Raw genomic sequence first — 10448 nt, 5'->3', positions numbered from 1 at the left:
TGACTCTCATAGAACCCCCACACAGTACACACCTACTGAATGAATGCATTTCCTTTAAAGGCTCTAATTTGCATATCAACAGAGGTTCATATGCCTGTTCAAGAGGGTAGTGGGACAGGTTAATTAACATTTCAATGGCTATCCTAAACTAGCAAGCAGAGTTACTAAATCCTAGAGGTAAAAGAAAAAAAAACTTTTTTTTTATATCTGTGTGTAATTCTTACATCAAGTATTCACCTCTTAACTCTCACTAGGCCCAGCTGAAACTATTTGTAATTGACTATGGCATGGGTTAAATTAATGCATTGGTAACTCATAAATGGTGTTTGATGTGACCAAGGAAAGATGATTATTCTGAACAGTGAAAATCAGCCATTTAGAAAATGACCTTCCCAAAATGGCCGCTGCTCCTCCCCCTTCCACATCCATGAGGGTTACACAAAATGGTGGACAGGCCATGTGGTTAGTCCAAAATGGAGGACAGACCATGCGTCACAAAGAAATCACACATCATACAAGCACCAGAAGTTATTTTAGGCCTGAGTTAAAAATAAAAACTATATCAAGGCTATGCAGCAACTTTTACATGTACTTTTAACCCTACTTAACAGATAAGCAATCCAATCTGAATCAAACACAATATGACTTATTTGAACCTTGTTTTGCAACAATAAAAATACATTTTAGCATCTTAAATATTATGAGAAACGCATTGTCTCTTGAATTTCATATCAGCGTCTTACTAATAACACAACAATACACATGGATATGATGATTTTCTCAGCTTTAGGATGCGTCCATCACAAGCTGATCGACTACAGCGTCACGTTTATAATGTACAGTGCATCATTAAGAACGTGATATCACGGACCAGCCCCCATCTAAGAATGCCAAATTGATTTCCACAAATATTTAAAATGCCCGCTCTAATATATATTGTAAATGCCTGCATCTCTTATTACCATATCCCATGAATGTGCGCTATACATCGCAAAACACTGCATCACATAAGTGAAAACAATACACCCACACATTATCTGAGTTCCATAGCTCATTGATGTATATATTTGTTATTAAAAAGGATATGGATTCAATATATATTACAAAGTACAGTATACCTATAGTTACATGGTTACACTCACACAGTAAGCAGTTAAAACATACAATTACATACAGTTACATGCAGTTACAGGCCAGCGATACAATGCCATTCCCTCAATGCTTATGTCTCTCTCTTTCTGTAAAATCATGCCGGGACTCCATCTTACGCTGAGACCAAAACAGGAACTGAGCTGGCAATAACTCCATCATCGTCTCAGACCTTACAGCAACTCTGAGACCAAAACAGGAACTACCTTCCTGTGTGATCAATGTGTTATCTAGTTTCTGGGGGAGGGATTCACGATGAGTCACCAGTTCCTTTGTATATGCTGATCAGGTTCAGCCTTGGGGACGTCCAAAGGGGCTGGCCTAAGCTTCCTGTCCACTGTCCTGTTTGGAATTTCTATTGTTCTAATAAAAGTGATTTTAGCTTTTATACATTTAATCATAATTCCGTGTTGCAATGTCCTACAACTTAATAACAAGTATCAAATGAATCCACACATTAATCTGGTCGTTTCAATAGTAAACATGACCGGTCTATCTTGTTTCATTCAAATAATACACATACATGACACCACTCCATCATATACAATTCTAAACCATCATGATGTCTGGCGCTTGATATTATTATAATTATGTACTGTATGAGATAAGTGTCGAATCCATCTCTGTGGCACGTCCGTGTAAATACGTGTGTTACCATACATTGCTGTGCTCGCTGCGCGCATTTGCAAGTATAGCGTATTATATGTGTGTAGTTTGTATGTTCTCTTTATGTAATATTTTTTTGACTTCGACAAGAGACATTCAGCTAATAACTGAGGGCTTGATTGATGGAAGTAACTGCAATCTATTGATGCTCCATAGTCTTTCTAATAGACAAACAGTAAGAAGAAGTTGATACTGGACTCTGAATTACTCACCACACTTTAACTTACTACGTGGATATTAGTTTTCTCAGGCATAAGACTTTGGTAATAAATGTGCAGCAGCTGAGTTTGAGTTCACAAGTAAACTACAGCATTCACACATATTGGAAGGAATAGTGATTGACAGTGTTAGTCAGTGAACTCTAGATACATGGTTCTGATATTCCACTCTCTTCTAGCATCAAACAGGATTATAATACTACTGGATTATAAAATACCGTTTATAAATTTGTCTTAATTCTCATCTTCCCTGAGGAGTTTACTGCGTGTTTAGTGAGAGGAAGCAAGTGATTCAAAACAGTGGAATTTAATCTCTCAGGACGTGATATTGCCCCATTTTTCTCAGAGACATATCATATTTATCTAATAGAGACTCAACAAATCTCACTGGTACCAATAGGACAGGATTCTTTATATGTGCACCAATGAGGTAGAGAGCGAGGAAAGAGTACTCAGACAGACTGCAATAGTAACGTTGTAGTGTGACTTTGAAAGGTGATATTACTATTAGGGGTTTATTTACTAAGCCTTGGATGGAGATAAAGTTGACGGAGATAAAGTCCCAGCCAATCGGCTCCTAACTGCCCTGTCACAGGCTATGTTTGAAAAATGACAGTTAGAAGTTGATTGGCTGGTACTTTATCTCCGTCCAAGGCTTAGTAAATAGACCCCTTATAGGCCCTACTCACTGAGCGATAATACTCAAAGATATGAACGATCTCATTCATTAATGAACGAGATACCGTTCATGTCTTTGAGTGTGGCGGCACCAGCGATGAACGGTGCCCTGTCGGCTGTGCATGCAGGCCAATATGGATGATCTCGTCCATATTTGCCTGCACTTCTATGGAGCCATGTGACGGGGGAGTGAAGAAACTTCACTCCCCCCGTCACTGCCCCCCTGCCGCCGGGTCACCCGTCGGCGGATCGCATAATGTGTAGGTCTAGTTCAGTTTAATATTATCAGAGTGTTTATTGCATAGTGAACAGTGCATAGTGTGAATCGTAAAGAAATAGTACTAACCCATTATACCTAGGTTCCTTCGGTTAAAGTGAAGAAAAACCACAGCGACAACGTGTTCCAGTAAAATAAAATATATTCTTTTTATTGTGTTGAATGTACAAGTTGCACTGTATTTCAGTATTGTAATTTCATTTGAATATCTTGTGATAGTGAGTTATTCTACTCATTGACTCCTTAAGATAGGGACAAAAGTTAATAAAATTTGTTGTGTTAGAAATCCCTCAGGCAAGGTATCAGGGTGAAATTCTTCCTTTCTTCTCTGTGAAGATTGAAGCATTAAAGAAAGCTAGAAGGGAGAATAAGACAAGGTATAATTAAAAGTAAATAAGTACTTACCTGGGAAACGCAGAGTTATATCTATTTTAACTTACTACTTACCTGTTTATTACATTGGTACACTCTCTTAAAATGCCCTGGTGTGGCCACTTACCAACGGGGGGAGAAGGTGAATCAGTCTGGCAGGAAGAGGTAAGACTCTGTGTCGAGTGTGCAGTGCAGTGACCGGGAGGAGGAGGACGGGTCGTGCTGAGGCTACAGATGATGCGGATGAGGAGGAGGTAGGCAACTGGCTCAGCTGCTTTATATATACTGTGCACCAACGGAGGGGCAGGGTTCTGTGCTCACCCCTCCCACACCCTGGAAAGGGTATACCCAGACCTCTCCGGACAGCTGCTGGTGGCTACTGGTGTCACCTACTCCCCAGACTGGCCAGGAGCGGTGCGGGCGGTGCCGTAACTAGGTGTGTGTCAAGGGTGCCTTGCCCACAGCGCAAATGCGGGCAAGGCGCACCATCTGGCAGCACACCTACCCGTACGGCCAGTCAGTAGTAACAGTCCGGGGCTGGCGCCGCCGATTGCCTCCCGCCTCTGCATGGGACTGGGAGCGCGGCTGTAGCCGGCATCTAGCAGCACATAGCTGCCTCGTGTCCCGCTGCCGCCATCGTGCCTGAGTCCTGCTGTGAGTGCAGGAGAATGGAAGCTGTGCCACAGCCGTCATGGGACAGCAGTGAACTCCCGCTGGCTGTCTCCTGCTGGCGGGGGGTGGAGCACTGTCAGAGGTTGCTCCCAGACCCGCTGACATGCTTCTTCTTGTAGTGTCGTCGCAGCATGTGTCCTGGACCCCAGGAGAGGCTCTGCGCCTGGATGCTGCCTACCACCTCCAGGTGACTGACAGAGCAGACACACACACACCAGAGCAGACACACACACACACACACACACACACACACTTACTTACTCACTCACTCACTCATTCACTCTCTCTCTCATGCAAAACAGGGGGAAATGTGTGGACTCTGCTGTGTGATGTGTAAAAAAAAAGGGGAACTCTGCTACTGTTATGTGTAAAAAGGTGGACTCTGCAACTGTAATGTGTAAGAAGGGGGACTCTGCTACTGTAATGTGTAAAAAGGGGGACTCTGCTACTGTAATGTGAAAAAAAGGGGACTCTGTCTGCCTAATGTGTAAAAAAGGGGGATTCTGTCTCCCCAATGTGTAAAAAAGAGGGACTCTGCTGCCGTAATGTGTAAAAAAGGGGGACTCTGTTACCGTAATGTGTAAAAAAGGGGGACTCTGCTACTGTAATGTGTAAAAAGGGGACTCTGCTACTGTAATGTGTAAAAAAAAAGGGGGACTCTGCCTTCCTAATGTGTAAAAAAGGGGGATTCTGCCTGCCTAATGTGTAAAAAAGGGGGATTCTGTCTGCCTAATGTGTAAAAAAGGGGGACTCTGCTGCCGTAATGTGTAAAAAAGGTGGACTCTGCTACTGTAATGTGTAAAAAGAGGACTCTGCTACTGTAATGTGTAAAAAAGGGGGACTCTGTCTGCCTAATGTGTAAAAAAGGGGGATTCTGCCTGCCTAATGTGTAAAAAAGGGGGACACTGCTGCTGTAATTCGTAAAAAAGGGGGACTGCTGCCGTAATGTGTAAAAAGGGGGACTCTGTTGTCGTAATGTGTAAAAGGGGACTATACCTGCTGCACTGTGTAAAAGGGAGCTCTGCCTAATGTAATGTGTAAAAAGGAGCTCTGACCACAGCAACACCCCTATATTTTCGGCACGCGCATTGACCCTGTTTTATATATGGGAGGGGGGGGGGTGCCGATGCTGTTTCTTGCACCCAGCGCTAAAATGTCTAGTTACGGCACTGTCTGCAGGGACTAGTGATCTTACATGTGCCAGTACTGGTGTATATAGTGCAGTATCATTATAGCCTGCCCATTACAGATATACAGCATCTATATTTATAAAAGTTTAAACACACGCTCAACATGACAGAGCCCTGGCTCCCAGCAGCAGGACTTCCTTAATCCCTGCAGCTCATTTATGAGTAATGCCCACCCTCCTAATATAGAGCCTAATTCAGACCATACTTGCCTACCTGATCCTCTCCATGAGGGAAAAAATGCTCTGTTCCTGGACTTTCCTGGTAATGTATGATTGCCATCACCTGTGGTGAAACGCCTTTCTTATCAATTACCTAGCTCACCACAGGTGATGGCAATCATACATTACCAGGAAAGTCCAGGAACAGAGCATTTTCTCCCTCATGGAGAGGGTCAAGTAGGCAAGTAGGGTTTAGACCTGATCGCAGCAACAGCATTTTTCTCTAATTGGCAAAACCATCCCGAGTTGATCGTAGCTGTGCTAAATTTAGCACAGCTACGATCATTCACACTGACATGTGGGGGGACGCCCAGCACAGGGCTAGTCCTCCCAGCATGTCAGTGCTGCCCCCCCCCCCCCCCCCCCCCCGCAGAAGTGCAAAGGCATCGCACAGCGGCGATGCCTTTGCACTTCAAGAGTAGCTCCCGACCAGCTCAGCTTTAGCGTGCTGACCGGGAGCTACTCGTCGCTCCCCGGCCTGCAGCGGCTGCGTGTGACGTCACGCAGCTGCTGCGGCCCGCCCCCCAATGGTCCGGACACGCCTGCGTTGGCCGGACCGCTCCCCCTAAACAGCGGTTTAATGCCGCCGTTCAGCCCCCTCCCACCCAGCGACCGCCTCTGTCTCAGAGGCGATCGCTAGGCAACGACGTCTGCCATGCGCCGCGCATGTGTAGTTCTGACCCGATCGCTGCGCTGCGACAAACTGCAGCGAGCGATCGGGTCGGAATGACCCCCTATGTGCACTGCTGGTGCGGCAGATATACCATGTGCAGAGAGAGTTAGATTTGGGTGGGGTGTGTTCAAACTGAAATCTAAATTGCAGTGTAAATATAAAGCAGCCAGTATTTACCCTGCACAGAAACAAAATAACCCACCCAAATCTAACTCTCTCTGCACATGTTATATCTGCCTCCCCTGCAGTGCACATGGTTTTGCCCAACTGCTAACAAATTTGCTGCTCCGATCAGGTCTGAATTTTCCCCCATGGTTTTGCCCATTAGAGATAGATTTTGCTGCTGCGATCAGGTCTGAAGTAAGCCCATAATCCAACTCTGGTGTTCGTCATTGTGATGGGTTTTTAACTAGGTGTTTATAAAACATTAATTAAACTAAACCCATTGTTCTTTACCCAGTCACTTCACCAGAAGTAATCCAGCCTTAGGGGAAAAAAAAAATCTTGATTGAAATCTCCATTCCTCATATCTTAATCCAACGTAATCCATAATTGATAAAAAAAGGAAAACACACAAGAAATCCCTTAATCCAAGTGCCAGATGGCGTACATGGGATGTTCTCAGAGGAGACTATATTTCATGTAGTTTCCTTTTAAATCTGATTTACTGAAAACAAGGTGAGTAATTCTTCAAGGTGCCTGACACTACAATTAGGGATTCCAGATTTGCATCTGATAAAGATTTGATGACACTGTTTATCCAACACACCCTCTGGACTTTTTATAAATGCACATGTAAACTGCATACTTTGATATTTTTAAACTAAAACTCTTTGTTTTTACTTTAATGTTACCCTAACCACATCCTGAACTGTAAAATGCTAGTAAAAATGCATACCAACCCTGTCTATAGCACATGTGTTTTTCCTAACATTGTAAGTGCACATGAATTCCCAGTGTAAATAAGCCTGGAACGCACATTAAAGCGGGAGGGGGTAAATGCAATAAAGCATACCTCCCAACATTACCCTCTCCAGGAGGGACAGAATGCTCTGCTACTGGACTTCCCTCTTAATGTATGATTGCCATCACCTGTGGTAAAACACCTTTCTTATTCATTAACCTGATTAAAACAGGTGCCGGCAATCATGCATTAAGAGAAAAGTCCAGGAGCAGAGCATTCTGTCCTTCCTGGAGAGGGTCATGTTGGGAGGTATGAATAAAGTGTGATTTTGCCAGTGAGTTCAAACTCTCCATAAAGCATGACAAATCGATTGTCAGATATACCACCCACTGATTTTGAGGGTTCTAATGCAATGTACCTTTGATTTTTAGTAGAGATGTGCGGCGGACACTTTTCGGGTTTTGTGTTTTGGTTTTGGATCTGGATCCCCGCTCGTGTTTTGGATCTGGATTGGTTTTGCCAAAACCACCCTTTCAGGTTTTGGTTTTGGTTTTGGATCTGGATGATTTTTTTTAAAAAACATAAAAACAGCTAAAATCACAGAATTTGGTGGTAATTTTTATCCTACGGTACTATTAACCTCAATAACATTCATTTCCACTAATTTCCAGTCTATTCTGAACACCTCACAGCTCACAATATTGTTTTTAGGCCAAAAGGCTGCACCGAGGTCGCTGGATGACTAAGCAGTGACAGACAGAATGGCAGTTTTAAAAACTAGGCCCCTAAGAGGACATAATGCAAAGAAGAAAAAGAGGAGCAAGATGGAATTGTCTTGGGACCTCCCACCCACCCGGTCCCTCCAACCCACCCACCCACCCATATGTTGTTTAAACAGGAAATGCACAGTTTAATAAACCCATCATTTCATGCGACAGGTGGTCGCCCTGGAAAAAGCTCGCCAAGTTCTCCGAATCATAGCTAGCTACAAACATTCCATCTCCTTCTTTGATGACTTTCCTTTCCACTCCTATATTGATGTGGAACAGAAAGGACTTCAACCAAGCAAATATATAATTATTAATTACCACATCACTGGACAAACTGAAAAACTAGGGGCCAAAGCATCCAAATTTGTACCCCCTTCTCCATGTTCAGGGATTAAGATAATCTCAGATTTAATGCTGGGATGCAAATAAACTGGTGTATACCACAGGATCAAGATTGGATATTTTCCCCTCCACGGAGTCTGGAGATTTATTTTCTGAAAATCTTGTGGGTTTCTTTTTTTAAAATTTTTTATTTTATTTTTATTAACATATTTTGTGGCAAATGCCTTATTTTTGTTTTTAACAGCCCCCAGTTACATGCATGTGAGCATAACTCTGTGTCCCAGTTACACGCATATGAGCATACCTGTATGTCTTGTTTAGTTTATTCATATTTTATAATAAAGCAGCCCCTTAGATGTTTTAGCAGTCCCTCCTGAGCCCTCACAACAGCCCGGGATGGGGCAGGTTGAGTTCGGCTGGGTTCGGTAAAGTACTAAGCATGACTGTGCAGTGAATTTTTTTTTGTTATTAAGCCCCTGCCCTAATGGAGCTTACCACTACAGTCGAAAATCATTTCATACTATAAGTAGTACTGTGGGAGGAAGCAATGATAACCTCTGTGCCCAGAGCATGCCTCAGTCTAGCAAGCCAGACATCTTCCTGGTTGTAAGCCACCATGAGACTCCATACTGGGCCTTATTCAGTAACTGTTTGTGCCTCACAGGAGCTTCTGACCCATCTAGTGCTGCAGTGCAATGGAAAGCTGATGCAATGCAAGATCACTGAAACTCTGTACTTCTAACACCGCAAGATCTTGTGATAACACTACACTGCCCTTAGGAAAAGAAGATCCCTGTACAACAAATGCGCATCTTCTAAATAAATAATCCTAAAATGTGGAACATCAATAATAAATCAAAATTAAGGTTAACTGATTGTAGCCATTCATTTGAGTGAGTCCCTAACATGAAATAATTGAAAAGAACCTCTCTCTAATGCTTCAGCAGAAAATATCACTTTTACCTCTCTAGCAGTTGCTCTGGATTATGATTCAGTCTCTTCTGAGTCACACTGACTTTGGCCACATGCCAATTTCCATTTCCACCTTTGTGGCTATGTTTTCACAAATCTGTTTGTGATGTTGAAGCTTGTTTCATATCTGCTGTAGGCTTTCATATAAACCTAGGATCAAGTACAGCAGCACCCCTTGAATTATATGGCAGCACCCCTAGATTTATACAGCAGAGGCAGCACCCCTGGAGAATTACACAGCACAGCAGACAGGCAATAGCACCCCTGGACTTAAACGGCAGTGGGGCAGCACCCCGGACTGATAAGGCAGAGGGGCAGCACCCCATATAGGGCAGCACCCCAGGAAGGATGTGGCAAAGAAAAGATGTGCAAGATGGAAATGTCTTTCGGCCCTCCCATCCACCCTTATGATGTATAAACAGGATATGCACACGTTAACAAACCAATCATTTCAGCAACAGGGTCTGCCAGATGACTGGCTGAAATGAATGGTTTGTTTGGGCCCCCACCCAAAAAAAAGCAATTAACCTATCCTTGCACAAACTGGCTCTACAGTGGCAAGATGTCATCCTCATCCCTTAAAATCCCCCCCTCCCCTTCGGTGTTTACATCCTCATCCTCACAGGGAAATAATATTCAAACAAAACCACATCATTTAGTTGTCAGTGGACTGCTTACGCTATTACCCAAAGTTTCTGAACTTGACAATGACTTATGATGAATGCGCTGCAGGTGATGTATAAGGGAGGATAAACAATAAAGAGGTTTGGGGGATCCAGGCGTAAAAGAAATATCTACGTGTACGCCCAATCAAATTATCAAAAAAACTGCCCAAATCAGGTAGAGATACATAAATACAAAAACAAAAATTTTTGACAATAGATCAAAGGCAACACCTAAAGAAAAATAAAAGCAGCAAACCAAAAAAGTCCACTGTCAAACTGAAAACAGGTCCTCTTCAAAGTGTAATTTTTCCTCCAGAGATGGCTCATGAAAAATAAACAAAGAGATGGCATAATGTGTAGTATTGTCTATAAAGATAGTTTTTTCACAGGTTAAAATAGCGGAGATCCAATTAAAACTCAAAACCAGCCGAAACTCACTTGTCGAGTTGGTAAGCCAGATATATAGCGGTTTCTTTTCTGACATGAAATGACCAACAACAAAAAAGATAGAAGGGTTAATGTCATACCAAAGACTCACAGGAAATATGTTTTGGATCCTCGTGTAAAGGTTTCTTTCACTTGAAAGAGGGGGCTTTCTTGCAGGTGATGATCATACGTACATAACGATCCTCTTACTGGTGAATCATACTCCCAGTGATGAATATACAAAAATAAAAACCCC

The 10448-nt window shown here is 43.0% G+C and overlaps 1 long non-coding RNA gene across 1 annotated transcript in view; it reads right to left on the bottom strand.

Annotated features, from left to right (window-relative positions):
• Positions 1-3170: 3170 nt before the first annotated feature.
• Positions 3171-10448, bottom strand: part of LOC135008626 (uncharacterized) — a 179746-nt gene continuing 172468 nt past the window's right edge. Inside the window, exon 3 of the long non-coding RNA XR_010208284.1 lies at positions 3171-3343. This is a non-coding gene — a long non-coding RNA (uncharacterized LOC135008626). The remainder of the gene's footprint in view (positions 3344-10448) is intronic.

The sequence above is a fragment of the Pseudophryne corroboree genome, chromosome 2, assembly GCF_028390025.1.
Source record: "Pseudophryne corroboree isolate aPseCor3 chromosome 2, aPseCor3.hap2, whole genome shotgun sequence".
NCBI lineage: Eukaryota > Metazoa > Chordata > Amphibia > Anura > Myobatrachidae > Pseudophryne > Pseudophryne corroboree.
This window is presented reverse-complemented; position numbering and strand designations above follow the sequence as displayed.